The sequence below is a fragment of the Pholcus phalangioides genome, unplaced genomic scaffold (assembly GCF_987345545.1).
Source record: "Pholcus phalangioides strain wild (caught in Gottingen) unplaced genomic scaffold, Ppha-v1.0 ptg000019l_1, whole genome shotgun sequence".
NCBI classification, from domain to species: domain Eukaryota; kingdom Metazoa; phylum Arthropoda; class Arachnida; order Araneae; family Pholcidae; genus Pholcus; species Pholcus phalangioides.
Genome location: NW_028301612.1, coordinates 11,117,415 through 11,133,023, shown reverse-complemented (window position 1 = coordinate 11,133,023; position 15,609 = coordinate 11,117,415). Strand labels below are relative to the sequence as shown.

The 15,609-nt window shown below is 50.3% G+C and overlaps 22 non-coding genes across 22 annotated transcripts; all 22 read right to left on the bottom strand.

The window, feature by feature from the left end:
* Positions 1 to 503: 503 nt before the first annotated feature.
* Positions 504 to 695, bottom strand: LOC149071292 (U2 spliceosomal RNA). The gene has a single exon (XR_016194735.1). It is a non-coding gene; the product is annotated as a U2 spliceosomal RNA (small nuclear RNA).
* Positions 696 to 1,212: 517 nt separating this feature from the next.
* Positions 1,213 to 1,404, bottom strand: LOC149071291 (U2 spliceosomal RNA). The gene has a single exon (XR_016194734.1). It is a non-coding gene; the product is annotated as a U2 spliceosomal RNA (small nuclear RNA).
* Positions 1,405 to 1,921: 517 nt separating this feature from the next.
* On the bottom strand, positions 1,922 to 2,113 carry LOC149071290 (U2 spliceosomal RNA). The gene has a single exon (XR_016194733.1). It is a non-coding gene; the product is annotated as a U2 spliceosomal RNA (small nuclear RNA).
* A 514-nt stretch (positions 2,114 to 2,627) lies between these two features.
* LOC149071289 (U2 spliceosomal RNA) lies at positions 2,628 to 2,819 on the bottom strand. Its single transcript, XR_016194732.1, has one exon. It is a non-coding gene; the product is annotated as a U2 spliceosomal RNA (small nuclear RNA).
* Positions 2,820 to 3,336: 517 nt separating this feature from the next.
* On the bottom strand, positions 3,337 to 3,528 carry LOC149071288 (U2 spliceosomal RNA). The gene has a single exon (XR_016194731.1). It is a non-coding gene; the product is annotated as a U2 spliceosomal RNA (small nuclear RNA).
* A 517-nt stretch (positions 3,529 to 4,045) lies between these two features.
* LOC149071287 (U2 spliceosomal RNA) lies at positions 4,046 to 4,237 on the bottom strand. Its single transcript, XR_016194730.1, has one exon. It is a non-coding gene; the product is annotated as a U2 spliceosomal RNA (small nuclear RNA).
* A 514-nt stretch (positions 4,238 to 4,751) lies between these two features.
* On the bottom strand, positions 4,752 to 4,943 carry LOC149071286 (U2 spliceosomal RNA). The gene has a single exon (XR_016194729.1). It is a non-coding gene; the product is annotated as a U2 spliceosomal RNA (small nuclear RNA).
* Positions 4,944 to 5,460: 517 nt separating this feature from the next.
* Positions 5,461 to 5,652, bottom strand: LOC149071285 (U2 spliceosomal RNA). Its single transcript, XR_016194728.1, has one exon. It is a non-coding gene; the product is annotated as a U2 spliceosomal RNA (small nuclear RNA).
* Positions 5,653 to 6,166: 514 nt separating this feature from the next.
* Positions 6,167 to 6,358, bottom strand: LOC149071284 (U2 spliceosomal RNA). The gene has a single exon (XR_016194727.1). It is a non-coding gene; the product is annotated as a U2 spliceosomal RNA (small nuclear RNA).
* A 516-nt stretch (positions 6,359 to 6,874) lies between these two features.
* LOC149071283 (U2 spliceosomal RNA) lies at positions 6,875 to 7,066 on the bottom strand. The gene has a single exon (XR_016194726.1). It is a non-coding gene; the product is annotated as a U2 spliceosomal RNA (small nuclear RNA).
* Positions 7,067 to 7,583: 517 nt separating this feature from the next.
* Positions 7,584 to 7,775, bottom strand: LOC149071282 (U2 spliceosomal RNA). Its single transcript, XR_016194725.1, has one exon. It is a non-coding gene; the product is annotated as a U2 spliceosomal RNA (small nuclear RNA).
* Positions 7,776 to 8,292: 517 nt separating this feature from the next.
* Positions 8,293 to 8,484, bottom strand: LOC149071281 (U2 spliceosomal RNA). The gene has a single exon (XR_016194724.1). It is a non-coding gene; the product is annotated as a U2 spliceosomal RNA (small nuclear RNA).
* A 514-nt stretch (positions 8,485 to 8,998) lies between these two features.
* LOC149071280 (U2 spliceosomal RNA) lies at positions 8,999 to 9,190 on the bottom strand. Its single transcript, XR_016194723.1, has one exon. It is a non-coding gene; the product is annotated as a U2 spliceosomal RNA (small nuclear RNA).
* A 517-nt stretch (positions 9,191 to 9,707) lies between these two features.
* On the bottom strand, positions 9,708 to 9,899 carry LOC149071279 (U2 spliceosomal RNA). Its single transcript, XR_016194722.1, has one exon. It is a non-coding gene; the product is annotated as a U2 spliceosomal RNA (small nuclear RNA).
* Positions 9,900 to 10,416: 517 nt separating this feature from the next.
* On the bottom strand, positions 10,417 to 10,602 carry LOC149071278 (U2 spliceosomal RNA). Its single transcript, XR_016194899.1, has one exon. It is a non-coding gene; the product is annotated as a U2 spliceosomal RNA (small nuclear RNA).
* A 514-nt stretch (positions 10,603 to 11,116) lies between these two features.
* On the bottom strand, positions 11,117 to 11,308 carry LOC149071277 (U2 spliceosomal RNA). The gene has a single exon (XR_016194962.1). It is a non-coding gene; the product is annotated as a U2 spliceosomal RNA (small nuclear RNA).
* Positions 11,309 to 11,823: 515 nt separating this feature from the next.
* Positions 11,824 to 12,015, bottom strand: LOC149071276 (U2 spliceosomal RNA). The gene has a single exon (XR_016194961.1). It is a non-coding gene; the product is annotated as a U2 spliceosomal RNA (small nuclear RNA).
* Positions 12,016 to 12,529: 514 nt separating this feature from the next.
* LOC149071275 (U2 spliceosomal RNA) lies at positions 12,530 to 12,721 on the bottom strand. Its single transcript, XR_016194960.1, has one exon. It is a non-coding gene; the product is annotated as a U2 spliceosomal RNA (small nuclear RNA).
* Positions 12,722 to 13,236: 515 nt separating this feature from the next.
* LOC149071274 (U2 spliceosomal RNA) lies at positions 13,237 to 13,428 on the bottom strand. The gene has a single exon (XR_016194959.1). It is a non-coding gene; the product is annotated as a U2 spliceosomal RNA (small nuclear RNA).
* A 515-nt stretch (positions 13,429 to 13,943) lies between these two features.
* Positions 13,944 to 14,135, bottom strand: LOC149071273 (U2 spliceosomal RNA). The gene has a single exon (XR_016194958.1). It is a non-coding gene; the product is annotated as a U2 spliceosomal RNA (small nuclear RNA).
* Positions 14,136 to 14,649: 514 nt separating this feature from the next.
* Positions 14,650 to 14,841, bottom strand: LOC149071272 (U2 spliceosomal RNA). Its single transcript, XR_016194957.1, has one exon. It is a non-coding gene; the product is annotated as a U2 spliceosomal RNA (small nuclear RNA).
* Positions 14,842 to 15,356: 515 nt separating this feature from the next.
* Positions 15,357 to 15,548, bottom strand: LOC149071271 (U2 spliceosomal RNA). The gene has a single exon (XR_016194956.1). It is a non-coding gene; the product is annotated as a U2 spliceosomal RNA (small nuclear RNA).
* Positions 15,549 to 15,609: the final 61 nt, after the last annotated feature.

The following is a 15,609-nucleotide window of genomic DNA, read 5'->3' as shown; positions in this document are numbered from 1 at the left end:
CGAATTAAAATTTGATCACAATTAACTATAATTAATGTCCTGGCTGGGGTCTGTTTTAATAGCGTCGGAAGACTCGATCGTATTTTGAAGACGAGACGACTTCTTGTCGACCAGATGTTGCTTTCAGGTGCGACGTATCCTGGGCTCCCGGGGCGCCGTTCCGTCCGGGTTGCACGTTCGACCGCTAGATGTCGACGCGAGACCAATATCTACTTGCATTCTCGATCTAGAAGGGGGGGGGGGGGCACCCAGGAACGGGAGAGACGTCGAGGGGACCCGCGGCAGCATTTCGGAAGCGCACAGCACAACGAGGAAACGACCGGCGTGGACCCGTCCTCACAAGGACGTGGCATCCACGTCGTCTCCTTAATAAAAAAAAAAGTCCCAGGGTCGTGCGCCGGGCCTTAATTTTCCGTCGACCGCTTTCAAATCGGTCTATTTCGCCCCGGTAATGTATGATTATTGCGAAATTATGAATAAAACACAGAGTCTACTTGATTTCATGAGGATGGGCCCAACTCGAAGGTAGTGCAATATCGAGAGGACCCGCGGCAGAGGTTCAGCAAGCTGAAAGCACTCCGCCCTGTTCCAAAAATAAGTTTAATATCTTGTCCCCATGTAGGAGACGTACCAGATATTAAGCTGATAAGAACAGATACTACACTTTGATCTTAGCCAAAAGGCCGAGAAGCGATAACGGGATAGACGCGAATTAAAATTTGATCACAATTAACTATAATTAATGTCCTGGCTGGGGTCTGTTTTAATAGCGTCGGAAGACTCGATCGTATTTTGAAGACGAGACGACTTCTTGTCGACCAGATGTTGCTTTCAGGTGCGACGTATCCTGGGCTCCCGGGGCGCCGTTCCGTCCGGGTTGCACGTTCGACCGCTAGATGTCGACGCGAGACCAATATCTACTTGCATTCTCGATCTAGAAGGGGGGGGGGGGGGCACCCAGGAACGGGAGAGACGTCGAGGGGACCCGCGGCAGCATTTCGGAAGCGCACAGCACAACGAGGAAACGACCGGCGTGGACCCGTCCTCACAAGGACGTGGCATCCACGTCGTCTCCTTAATAAAAAAAAAAGTCCCAGGGTCGTGCGCCGGGCCTTAATTTTCCGTCGACCGCTTTCAAATCGGTCTATTTCGCCCCGGTAATGTATGATTATTGCGAAATTATGAATAAAACACAGAGTCTACTTGATTTCATGAGGATGGGCCCAACTCGAAGGTAGTGCAATATCGAGAGGACCCGCGGCAGAGGTTCAGCAAGCTGAAAGCACTCCGCCCTGTTCCAAAAATAAGTTTAATATCTTGTCCCCATGTAGGAGACGTACCAGATATTAAGCTGATAAGAACAGATACTACACTTTGATCTTAGCCAAAAGGCCGAGAAGCGATAACGGGATAGACGCGAATTAAAATTTGATCACAATTAACTATAATTAATGTCCTGGCTGGGGTCTGTTTTAATAGCGTCGGAAGACTCGATCGTATTTTGAAGACGAGACGACTTCTTGTCGACCAGATGTTGCTTTCAGGTGCGACGTATCCTGGGCTCCCGGGGCGCCGTTCCGTCCGGGTTGCACGTTCGACCGCTAGATGTCGACGCGAGACCAATATCTACTTGCATTCTCGATCTAGAAGGGGGGGGGGGGGGCACCCAGGAACGGGAGAGACGTCGAGGGGACCCGCGGCAGCATTTCGGAAGCGCACAGCACAACGAGGAAACGACCGGCGTGGACCCGTCCTCACAAGGACGTGGCATCCACGTCGTCTCCTTAATAAAAAACTAAGTCCCAGGGTCGTGCGCCGGGCCTTAATTTTCCGTCGACCGCTTTCAAATCGGTCTATTTCGCCCCGGTAATGTATGATTATTGCGAAATTATGAATAAAACACAGAGTCTACTTGATTTCATGAGGATGGGCCCAACTCGAAGGTAGTGCAATATCGAGAGGACCCGCGGCAGAGGTTCAGCAAGCTGAAAGCACTCCGCCCTGTTCCAAAAATAAGTTTAATATCTTGTCCCCATGTAGGAGACGTACCAGATATTAAGCTGATAAGAACAGATACTACACTTTGATCTTAGCCAAAAGGCCGAGAAGCGATAACGGGATAGACGCGAATTAAAATTTGATCACAATTAACTATAATTAATGTCCTGGCTGGGGTCTGTTTTAATAGCGTCGGAAGACTCGATCGTATTTTGAAGACGAGACGACTTCTTGTCGACCAGATGTTGCTTTCAGGTGCGACGTATCCTGGGCTCCCGGGGCGCCGTTCCGTCCGGGTTGCACGTTCGACCGCTAGATGTCGACGCGAGACCAATATCTACTTGCATTCTCGATCTAGAAGGGGGGGGGGGCACCCAGGAACGGGAGAGACGTCGAGGGGACCCGCGGCAGCATTTCGGAAGCGCACAGCACAACGAGGAAACGACCGGCGTGGACCCGTCCTCACAAGGACGTGGCATCCACGTCGTCTCCTTAATAAAAAAAAAAGTCCCAGGGTCGTGCGCCGGGCCTTAATTTTCCGTCGACCGCTTTCAAATCGGTCTATTTCGCCCCGGTAATGTATGATTATTGCGAAATTATGAATAAAACACAGAGTCTACTTGATTTCATGAGGATGGGCCCAACTCGAAGGTAGTGCAATATCGAGAGGACCCGCGGCAGAGGTTCAGCAAGCTGAAAGCACTCCGCCCTGTTCCAAAAATAAGTTTAATATCTTGTCCCCATGTAGGAGACGTACCAGATATTAAGCTGATAAGAACAGATACTACACTTTGATCTTAGCCAAAAGGCCGAGAAGCGATAACGGGATAGACGCGAATTAAAATTTGATCACAATTAACTATAATTAATGTCCTGGCTGGGGTCTGTTTTAATAGCGTCGGAAGACTCGATCGTATTTTGAAGACGAGACGACTTCTTGTCGACCAGATGTTGCTTTCAGGTGCGACGTATCCTGGGCTCCCGGGGCGCCGTTCCGTCCGGGTTGCACGTTCGACCGCTAGATGTCGACGCGAGACCAATATCTACTTGCATTCTCGATCTAGAAGGGGGGGGGGGGGGCACCCAGGAACGGGAGAGACGTCGAGGGGACCCGCGGCAGCATTTCGGAAGCGCACAGCACAACGAGGAAACGACCGGCGTGGACCCGTCCTCACAAGGACGTGGCATCCACGTCGTCTCCTTAATAAAAAAAAAAGTCCCAGGGTCGTGCGCCGGGCCTTAATTTTCCGTCGACCGCTTTCAAATCGGTCTATTTCGCCCCGGTAATGTATGATTATTGCGAAATTATGAATAAAACACAGAGTCTACTTGATTTCATGAGGATGGGCCCAACTCGAAGGTAGTGCAATATCGAGAGGACCCGCGGCAGAGGTTCAGCAAGCTGAAAGCACTCCGCCCTGTTCCAAAAATAAGTTTAATATCTTGTCCCCATGTAGGAGACGTACCAGATATTAAGCTGATAAGAACAGATACTACACTTTGATCTTAGCCAAAAGGCCGAGAAGCGATAACGGGATAGACGCGAATTAAAATTTGATCACAATTAACTATAATTAATGTCCTGGCTGGGGTCTGTTTTAATAGCGTCGGAAGACTCGATCGTATTTTGAAGACGAGACGACTTCTTGTCGACCAGATGTTGCTTTCAGGTGCGACGTATCCTGGGCTCCCGGGGCGCCGTTCCGTCCGGGTTGCACGTTCGACCGCTAGATGTCGACGCGAGACCAATATCTACTTGCATTCTCGATCTAGAAGGGGGGGGGGGGGGCACCCAGGAACGGGAGAGACGTCGAGGGGACCCGCGGCAGCATTTCGGAAGCGCACAGCACAACGAGGAAACGACCGGCGTGGACCCGTCCTCACAAGGACGTGGCATCCACGTCGTCTCCTTAATAAAAAACTAAGTCCCAGGGTCGTGCGCCGGGCCTTAATTTTCCGTCGACCGCTTTCAAATCGGTCTATTTCGCCCCGGTAATGTATGATTATTGCGAAATTATGAATAAAACACAGAGTCTACTTGATTTCATGAGGATGGGCCCAACTCGAAGGTAGTGCAATATCGAGAGGACCCGCGGCAGAGGTTCAGCAAGCTGAAAGCACTCCGCCCTGTTCCAAAAATAAGTTTAATATCTTGTCCCCATGTAGGAGACGTACCAGATATTAAGCTGATAAGAACAGATACTACACTTTGATCTTAGCCAAAAGGCCGAGAAGCGATAACGGGATAGACGCGAATTAAAATTTGATCACAATTAACTATAATTAATGTCCTGGCTGGGGTCTGTTTTAATAGCGTCGGAAGACTCGATCGTATTTTGAAGACGAGACGACTTCTTGTCGACCAGATGTTGCTTTCAGGTGCGACGTATCCTGGGCTCCCGGGGCGCCGTTCCGTCCGGGTTGCACGTTCGACCGCTAGATGTCGACGCGAGACCAATATCTACTTGCATTCTCGATCTAGAAGGGGGGGGGGGCACCCAGGAACGGGAGAGACGTCGAGGGGACCCGCGGCAGCATTTCGGAAGCGCACAGCACAACGAGGAAACGACCGGCGTGGACCCGTCCTCACAAGGACGTGGCATCCACGTCGTCTCCTTAATAAAAAAAAAAGTCCCAGGGTCGTGCGCCGGGCCTTAATTTTCCGTCGACCGCTTTCAAATCGGTCTATTTCGCCCCGGTAATGTATGATTATTGCGAAATTATGAATAAAACACAGAGTCTACTTGATTTCATGAGGATGGGCCCAACTCGAAGGTAGTGCAATATCGAGAGGACCCGCGGCAGAGGTTCAGCAAGCTGAAAGCACTCCGCCCTGTTCCAAAAATAAGTTTAATATCTTGTCCCCATGTAGGAGACGTACCAGATATTAAGCTGATAAGAACAGATACTACACTTTGATCTTAGCCAAAAGGCCGAGAAGCGATAACGGGATAGACGCGAATTAAAATTTGATCACAATTAACTATAATTAATGTCCTGGCTGGGGTCTGTTTTAATAGCGTCGGAAGACTCGATCGTATTTTGAAGACGAGACGACTTCTTGTCGACCAGATGTTGCTTTCAGGTGCGACGTATCCTGGGCTCCCGGGGCGCCGTTCCGTCCGGGTTGCACGTTCGACCGCTAGATGTCGACGCGAGACCAATATCTACTTGCATTCTCGATCTAGAAGGGGGGGGGGGGGGCACCCAGGAACGGGAGAGACGTCGAGGGGACCCGCGGCAGCATTTCGGAAGCGCACAGCACAACGAGGAAACGACCGGCGTGGACCCGTCCTCACAAGGACGTGGCATCCACGTCGTCTCCTTAATAAAAAACTAAGTCCCAGGGTCGTGCGCCGGGCCTTAATTTTCCGTCGACCGCTTTCAAATCGGTCTATTTCGCCCCGGTAATGTATGATTATTGCGAAATTATGAATAAAACACAGAGTCTACTTGATTTCATGAGGATGGGCCCAACTCGAAGGTAGTGCAATATCGAGAGGACCCGCGGCAGAGGTTCAGCAAGCTGAAAGCACTCCGCCCTGTTCCAAAAATAAGTTTAATATCTTGTCCCCATGTAGGAGACGTACCAGATATTAAGCTGATAAGAACAGATACTACACTTTGATCTTAGCCAAAAGGCCGAGAAGCGATAACGGGATAGACGCGAATTAAAATTTGATCACAATTAACTATAATTAATGTCCTGGCTGGGGTCTGTTTTAATAGCGTCGGAAGACTCGATCGTATTTTGAAGACGAGACGACTTCTTGTCGACCAGATGTTGCTTTCAGGTGCGACGTATCCTGGGCTCCCGGGGCGCCGTTCCGTCCGGGTTGCACGTTCGACCGCTAGATGTCGACGCGAGACCAATATCTACTTGCATTCTCGATCTAGAAGGGGGGGGGGGCACCCAGGAACGGGAGAGACGTCGAGGGGACCCGCGGCAGCATTTCGGAAGCGCACAGCACAACGAGGAAACGACCGGCGTGGACCCGTCCTCACAAGGACGTGGCATCCACGTCGTCTCCTTAATAAAAAAAAAAGTCCCAGGGTCGTGCGCCGGGCCTTAATTTTCCGTCGACCGCTTTCAAATCGGTCTATTTCGCCCCGGTAATGTATGATTATTGCGAAATTATGAATAAAACACAGAGTCTACTTGATTTCATGAGGATGGGCCCAACTCGAAGGTAGTGCAATATCGAGAGGACCCGCGGCAGAGGTTCAGCAAGCTGAAAGCACTCCGCCCTGTTCCAAAAATAAGTTTAATATCTTGTCCCCATGTAGGAGACGTACCAGATATTAAGCTGATAAGAACAGATACTACACTTTGATCTTAGCCAAAAGGCCGAGAAGCGATAACGGGATAGACGCGAATTAAAATTTGATCACAATTAACTATAATTAATGTCCTGGCTGGGGTCTGTTTTAATAGCGTCGGAAGACTCGATCGTATTTTGAAGACGAGACGACTTCTTGTCGACCAGATGTTGCTTTCAGGTGCGACGTATCCTGGGCTCCCGGGGCGCCGTTCCGTCCGGGTTGCACGTTCGACCGCTAGATGTCGACGCGAGACCAATATCTACTTGCATTCTCGATCTAGAAGGGGGGGGGGGGGCACCCAGGAACGGGAGAGACGTCGAGGGGACCCGCGGCAGCATTTCGGAAGCGCACAGCACAACGAGGAAACGACCGGCGTGGACCCGTCCTCACAAGGACGTGGCATCCACGTCGTCTCCTTAATAAAAAAAAAAGTCCCAGGGTCGTGCGCCGGGCCTTAATTTTCCGTCGACCGCTTTCAAATCGGTCTATTTCGCCCCGGTAATGTATGATTATTGCGAAATTATGAATAAAACACAGAGTCTACTTGATTTCATGAGGATGGGCCCAACTCGAAGGTAGTGCAATATCGAGAGGACCCGCGGCAGAGGTTCAGCAAGCTGAAAGCACTCCGCCCTGTTCCAAAAATAAGTTTAATATCTTGTCCCCATGTAGGAGACGTACCAGATATTAAGCTGATAAGAACAGATACTACACTTTGATCTTAGCCAAAAGGCCGAGAAGCGATAACGGGATAGACGCGAATTAAAATTTGATCACAATTAACTATAATTAATGTCCTGGCTGGGGTCTGTTTTAATAGCGTCGGAAGACTCGATCGTATTTTGAAGACGAGACGACTTCTTGTCGACCAGATGTTGCTTTCAGGTGCGACGTATCCTGGGCTCCCGGGGCGCCGTTCCGTCCGGGTTGCACGTTCGACCGCTAGATGTCGACGCGAGACCAATATCTACTTGCATTCTCGATCTAGAAGGGGGGGGGGGGGGCACCCAGGAACGGGAGAGACGTCGAGGGGACCCGCGGCAGCATTTCGGAAGCGCACAGCACAACGAGGAAACGACCGGCGTGGACCCGTCCTCACAAGGACGTGGCATCCACGTCGTCTCCTTAATAAAAAAAAAAGTCCCAGGGTCGTGCGCCGGGCCTTAATTTTCCGTCGACCGCTTTCAAATCGGTCTATTTCGCCCCGGTAATGTATGATTATTGCGAAATTATGAATAAAACACAGAGTCTACTTGATTTCATGAGGATGGGCCCAACTCGAAGGTAGTGCAATATCGAGAGGACCCGCGGCAGAGGTTCAGCAAGCTGAAAGCACTCCGCCCTGTTCCAAAAATAAGTTTAATATCTTGTCCCCATGTAGGAGACGTACCAGATATTAAGCTGATAAGAACAGATACTACACTTTGATCTTAGCCAAAAGGCCGAGAAGCGATAACGGGATAGACGCGAATTAAAATTTGATCACAATTAACTATAATTAATGTCCTGGCTGGGGTCTGTTTTAATAGCGTCGGAAGACTCGATCGTATTTTGAAGACGAGACGACTTCTTGTCGACCAGATGTTGCTTTCAGGTGCGACGTATCCTGGGCTCCCGGGGCGCCGTTCCGTCCGGGTTGCACGTTCGACCGCTAGATGTCGACGCGAGACCAATATCTACTTGCATTCTCGATCTAGAAGGGGGGGGGGGGGGCACCCAGGAACGGGAGAGACGTCGAGGGGACCCGCGGCAGCATTTCGGAAGCGCACAGCACAACGAGGAAACGACCGGCGTGGACCCGTCCTCACAAGGACGTGGCATCCACGTCGTCTCCTTAATAAAAAACTAAGTCCCAGGGTCGTGCGCCGGGCCTTAATTTTCCGTCGACCGCTTTCAAATCGGTCTATTTCGCCCCGGTAATGTATGATTATTGCGAAATTATGAATAAAACACAGAGTCTACTTGATTTCATGAGGATGGGCCCAACTCGAAGGTAGTGCAATATCGAGAGGACCCGCGGCAGAGGTTCAGCAAGCTGAAAGCACTCCGCCCTGTTCCAAAAATAAGTTTAATATCTTGTCCCCATGTAGGAGACGTACCAGATATTAAGCTGATAAGAACAGATACTACACTTTGATCTTAGCCAAAAGGCCGAGAAGCGATAACGGGATAGACGCGAATTAAAATTTGATCACAATTAACTATAATTAATGTCCTGGCTGGGGTCTGTTTTAATAGCGTCGGAAGACTCGATCGTATTTTGAAGACGAGACGACTTCTTGTCGACCAGATGTTGCTTTCAGGTGCGACGTATCCTGGGCTCCCGGGGCGCCGTTCCGTCCGGGTTGCACGTTCGACCGCTAGATGTCGACGCGAGACCAATATCTACTTGCATTCTCGATCTAGAAGGGGGGGGGGGCACCCAGGAACGGGAGAGACGTCGAGGGGACCCGCGGCAGCATTTCGGAAGCGCACAGCACAACGAGGAAACGACCGGCGTGGACCCGTCCTCACAAGGACGTGGCATCCACGTCGTCTCCTTAATAAAAAAAAAAGTCCCAGGGTCGTGCGCCGGGCCTTAATTTTCCGTCGACCGCTTTCAAATCGGTCTATTTCGCCCCGGTAATGTATGATTATTGCGAAATTATGAATAAAACACAGAGTCTACTTGATTTCATGAGGATGGGCCCAACTCGAAGGTAGTGCAATATCGAGAGGACCCGCGGCAGAGGTTCAGCAAGCTGAAAGCACTCCGCCCTGTTCCAAAAATAAGTTTAATATCTTGTCCCCATGTAGGAGACGTACCAGATATTAAGCTGATAAGAACAGATACTACACTTTGATCTTAGCCAAAAGGCCGAGAAGCGATAACGGGATAGACGCGAATTAAAATTTGATCACAATTAACTATAATTAATGTCCTGGCTGGGGTCTGTTTTAATAGCGTCGGAAGACTCGATCGTATTTTGAAGACGAGACGACTTCTTGTCGACCAGATGTTGCTTTCAGGTGCGACGTATCCTGGGCTCCCGGGGCGCCGTTCCGTCCGGGTTGCACGTTCGACCGCTAGATGTCGACGCGAGACCAATATCTACTTGCATTCTCGATCTAGAAGGGGGGGGGGGGGGCACCCAGGAACGGGAGAGACGTCGAGGGGACCCGCGGCAGCATTTCGGAAGCGCACAGCACAACGAGGAAACGACCGGCGTGGACCCGTCCTCACAAGGACGTGGCATCCACGTCGTCTCCTTAATAAAAAAAAAAGTCCCAGGGTCGTGCGCCGGGCCTTAATTTTCCGTCGACCGCTTTCAAATCGGTCTATTTCGCCCCGGTAATGTATGATTATTGCGAAATTATGAATAAAACACAGAGTCTACTTGATTTCATGAGGATGGGCCCAACTCGAAGGTAGTGCAATATCGAGAGGACCCGCGGCAGAGGTTCAGCAAGCTGAAAGCACTCCGCCCTGTTCCAAAAATAAGTTTAATATCTTGTCCCCATGTAGGAGACGTACCAGATATTAAGCTGATAAGAACAGATACTACACTTTGATCTTAGCCAAAAGGCCGAGAAGCGATAACGGGATAGACGCGAATTAAAATTTGATCACAATTAACTATAATTAATGTCCTGGCTGGGGTCTGTTTTAATAGCGTCGGAAGACTCGATCGTATTTTGAAGACGAGACGACTTCTTGTCGACCAGATGTTGCTTTCAGGTGCGACGTATCCTGGGCTCCCGGGGCGCCGTTCCGTCCGGGTTGCACGTTCGACCGCTAGATGTCGACGCGAGACCAATATCTACTTGCATTCTCGATCTAGAAGGGGGGGGGGGGGGCACCCAGGAACGGGAGAGACGTCGAGGGGACCCGCGGCAGCATTTCGGAAGCGCACAGCACAACGAGGAAACGACCGGCGTGGACCCGTCCTCACAAGGACGTGGCATCCACGTCGTCTCCTTAATAAAAAACTAAGTCCCAGGGTCGTGCGCCGGGCCTTAATTTTCCGTCGACCGCTTTCAAATCGGTCTATTTCGCCCCGGTAATGTATGATTATTGCGAAATTATGAATAAAACACAGAGTCTACTTGATTTCATGAGGATGGGCCCAACTCGAAGGTAGTGCAATATCGAGAGGACCCGCGGCAGAGGTTCCTGAAAGCACTCCGCCCTGTTCCAAAAATAAGTTTAATATCTTGTCCCCATGTAGGAGACGTACCAGATATTAAGCTGATAAGAACAGATACTACACTTTGATCTTAGCCAAAAGGCCGAGAAGCGATAACGGGATAGACGCGAATTAAAATTTGATCACAATTAACTATAATTAATGTCCTGGCTGGGGTCTGTTTTAATAGCGTCGGAAGACTCGATCGTATTTTGAAGACGAGACGACTTCTTGTCGACCAGATGTTGCTTTCAGGTGCGACGTATCCTGGGCTCCCGGGGCGCCGTTCCGTCCGGGTTGCACGTTCGACCGCTAGATGTCGACGCGAGACCAATATCTACTTGCATTCTCGATCTAGAAGGGGGGGGGGGCACCCAGGAACGGGAGAGACGTCGAGGGGACCCGCGGCAGCATTTCGGAAGCGCACAGCACAACGAGGAAACGACCGGCGTGGACCCGTCCTCACAAGGACGTGGCATCCACGTCGTCTCCTTAATAAAAAAATAAGTCCCAGGGTCGTGCGCCGGGCCTTAATTTTCCGTCGACCGCTTTCAAATCGGTCTATTTCGCCCCGGTAATGTATGATTATTGCGAAATTATGAATAAAACACAGAGTCTACTTGATTTCATGAGGATGGGCCCAACTCGAAGGTAGTGCAATATCGAGAGGACCCGCGGCAGAGGTTCAGCAAGCTGAAAGCACTCCGCCCTGTTCCAAAAATAAGTTTAATATCTTGTCCCCATGTAGGAGACGTACCAGATATTAAGCTGATAAGAACAGATACTACACTTTGATCTTAGCCAAAAGGCCGAGAAGCGATAACGGGATAGACGCGAATTAAAATTTGATCACAATTAACTATAATTAATGTCCTGGCTGGGGTCTGTTTTAATAGCGTCGGAAGACTCGATCGTATTTTGAAGACGAGACGACTTCTTGTCGACCAGATGTTGCTTTCAGGTGCGACGTATCCTGGGCTCCCGGGGCGCCGTTCCGTCCGGGTTGCACGTTCGACCGCTAGATGTCGACGCGAGACCAATATCTACTTGCATTCTCGATCTAGAAGGGGGGGGGGGGCACCCAGGAACGGGAGAGACGTCGAGGGGACCCGCGGCAGCATTTCGGAAGCGCACAGCACAACGAGGAAACGACCGGCGTGGACCCGTCCTCACAAGGACGTGGCATCCACGTCGTCTCCTTAATAAAAAACTAAGTCCCAGGGTCGTGCGCCGGGCCTTAATTTTCCGTCGACCGCTTTCAAATCGGTCTATTTCGCCCCGGTAATGTATGATTATTGCGAAATTATGAATAAAACACAGAGTCTACTTGATTTCATGAGGATGGGCCCAACTCGAAGGTAGTGCAATATCGAGAGGACCCGCGGCAGAGGTTCAGCAAGCTGAAAGCACTCCGCCCTGTTCCAAAAATAAGTTTAATATCTTGTCCCCATGTAGGAGACGTACCAGATATTAAGCTGATAAGAACAGATACTACACTTTGATCTTAGCCAAAAGGCCGAGAAGCGATAACGGGATAGACGCGAATTAAAATTTGATCACAATTAACTATAATTAATGTCCTGGCTGGGGTCTGTTTTAATAGCGTCGGAAGACTCGATCGTATTTTGAAGACGAGACGACTTCTTGTCGACCAGATGTTGCTTTCAGGTGCGACGTATCCTGGGCTCCCGGGGCGCCGTTCCGTCCGGGTTGCACGTTCGACCGCTAGATGTCGACGCGAGACCAATATCTACTTGCATTCTCGATCTAGAAGGGGGGGGGGGCACCCAGGAACGGGAGAGACGTCGAGGGGACCCGCGGCAGCATTTCGGAAGCGCACAGCACAACGAGGAAACGACCGGCGTGGACCCGTCCTCACAAGGACGTGGCATCCACGTCGTCTCCTTAATAAAAAACAAAGTCCCAGGGTCGTGCGCCGGGCCTTAATTTTCCGTCGACCGCTTTCAAATCGGTCTATTTCGCCCCGGTAATGTATGATTATTGCGAAATTATGAATAAAACACAGAGTCTACTTGATTTCATGAGGATGGGCCCAACTCGAAGGTAGTGCAATATCGAGAGGACCCGCGGCAGAGGTTCAGCAAGCTGAAAGCACTCCGCCCTGTTCCAAAAATAAGTTTAATATCTTGTCCCCATGTAGGAGACGTACCAGATATTAAGCTGATAAGAACAGATACTACACTTTGATCTTAGCCAAAAGGCCGAGAAGCGATAACGGGATAGACGCGAATTAAAATTTGATCACAATTAACTATAATTAATGTCCTGGCTGGGGTCTGTTTTAATAGCGTCGGAAGACTCGATCGTATTTTGAAGACGAGACGACTTCTTGTCGACCAGATGTTGCTTTCAGGTGCGACGTATCCTGGGCTCCCGGGGCGCCGTTCCGTCCGGGTTGCACGTTCGACCGCTAGATGTCGACGCGAGACCAATATCTACTTGCATTCTCGATCTAGAAGGGGGGGGGGGGCACCCAGGAACGGGAGAGACGTCGAGGGGACCCGCGGCAGCATTTCGGAAGCGCACAGCACAACGAGGAAACGACCGGCGTGGACCCGTCCTCACAAGGACGTGGCATCCACGTCGTCTCCTTAATAAAAAACTAAGTCCCAGGGTCGTGCGCCGGGCCTTAATTTTCCGTCGACCGCTTTCAAATCGGTCTATTTCGCCCCGGTAATGTATGATTATTGCGAAATTATGAATAAAACACAGAGTCTACTTGATTTCATGAGGATGGGCCCAACTCGAAGGTAGTGCAATATCGAGAGGACCCGCGGCAGAGGTTCAGCAAGCTGAAAGCACTCCGCCCTGTTCCAAAAATAAGTTTAATATCTTGTCCCCATGTAGGAGACGTACCAGATATTAAGCTGATAAGAACAGATACTACACTTTGATCTTAGCCAAAAGGCCGAGAAGCGATAACGGGATAGACGCGAATTAAAATTTGATCACAATTAACTATAATTAATGTCCTGGCTGGGGTCTGTTTTAATAGCGTCGGAAGACTCGATCGTATTTTGAAGACGAGACGACTTCTTGTCGACCAGATGTTGCTTTCAGGTGCGACGTATCCTGGGCTCCCGGGGCGCCGTTCCGTCCGGGTTGCACGTTCGACCGCTAGATGTCGACGCGAGACCAATATCTACTTGCATTCTCGATCTAGAAGGGGGGGGGGGGCACCCAGGAACGGGAGAGACGTCGAGGGGACCCGCGGCAGCATTTCGGAAGCGCACAGCACAACGAGGAAACGACCGGCGTGGACCCGTCCTCACAAGGACGTGGCATCCACGTCGTCTCCTTAATAAAAAACAAAGTCCCAGGGTCGTGCGCCGGGCCTTAATTTTCCGTCGACCGCTTTCAAATCGGTCTATTTCGCCCCGGTAATGTATGATTATTGCGAAATTATGAATAAAACACAGAGTCTACTTGATTTCATGAGGATGGGCCCAACTCGAAGGTAGTGCAATATCGAGAGGACCCGCGGCAGAGGTTCAGCAAGCTGAAAGCACTCCGCCCTGTTCCAAAAATAAGTTTAATATCTTGTCCCCATGTAGGAGACGTACCAGATATTAAGCTGATAAGAACAGATACTACACTTTGATCTTAGCCAAAAGGCCGAGAAGCGATAACGGGATAGACGCGAATTAAAATTTGATCACAATTAACTATAATTAATGTCCTGGCTGGGGTCTGTTTTAATAGCGTCGGAAGACTCGATCGTATTTTGAAGACGAGACGACTTCTTGTCGACCAGATGTTGCTTTCAGGTGCGACGTATCCTGGGCTCCCGGGGCGCCGTTCCGTCCGGGTTGCACGTTCGACCGCTAGATGTCGACGCGAGACCAATATCTACTTGCATTCTCGATCTAGAAGGGGGGGGGGGCACCCAGGAACGGGAGAGACGTCGAGGGGACCCGCGGCAGCATTTCGGAAGCGCACAGCACAACGAGGAAACGACCGGCGTGGACCCGTCCTCACAAGGACGTGGCATCCACGTCGTCTCCTTAATAAAAAAAAAAGTCCCAGGGTCGTGCGCCGGGCCTTAATTTTCCGTCGACCGCTTTCAAATCGGTCTATTTCGCCCCGGTAATGTATGATTATTGCGAAATTATGAATAAAACACAGAGTCTACTTGATTTCATGAGGATGGGCCCAACTCGAAGGTAGTGCAATATCGAGAGGACCCGCGGCAGAGGTTCAGCAAGCTGAAAGCACTCCGCCCTGTTCCAAAAATAAGTTTAATATCTTGTCCCCATGTAGGAGACGTACCAGATATTAAGCTGATAAGAACAGATACTACACTTTGATCTTAGCCAAAAGGCCGAGAAGCGATAACGGGATAGACGCGAATTAAAATTTGATCACAATTAACTATAATTAATGTCCTGGCTGGGGTCTGTTTTAATAGCGTCGGAAGACTCGATCGTATTTTGAAGACGAGACGACTTCTTGTCGACCAGATGTTGCTTTCAGGTGCGACGTATCCTGGGCTCCCGGGGCGCCGTTCCGTCCGGGTTGCACGTTCGACCGCTAGATGTCGACGCGAGACCAATATCTACTTGCATTCTCGATCTAGAAGGGGGGGGGGGGCACCCAGGAACGGGAGAGACGTCGAGGGGACCCGCGGCAGCATTTCGGAAGCGCACAGCACAACGAGGAAACGACCGGCGTGGACCCGTCCTCACAAGGACGTGGCATCCACGTCGTCTCCTTAATAAAAAACTAAGTCCCAGGGTCGTGCGCCGGGCCTTAATTTTCCGTCGACCGCTTTCAAATCGGTCTATTTCGCCCCGGTAATGTATGATTATTGCGAAATTATGAATAAAACACAGAGTCTACTTGATTTCATGAGGATGGGCCCAACTCGAAGGTAGTGCAATATCGAGAGGACCCGCGGCAGAGGTTCAGCAAGCTGAAAGCACTCCGCCCTGTTCCAAAAATAAGTTTAATATCTTGTCCCCATGTAGGAGACGTACCAGATATTAAGCTGATAAGAACAGATACTACACTTTGATCTTAGCCAAAAGGCCGAGAAGCGATAACGGGATAGACGCGAATTAAAATTTGATCACAATTAACTATAATTAATGTCCTGGCTGGG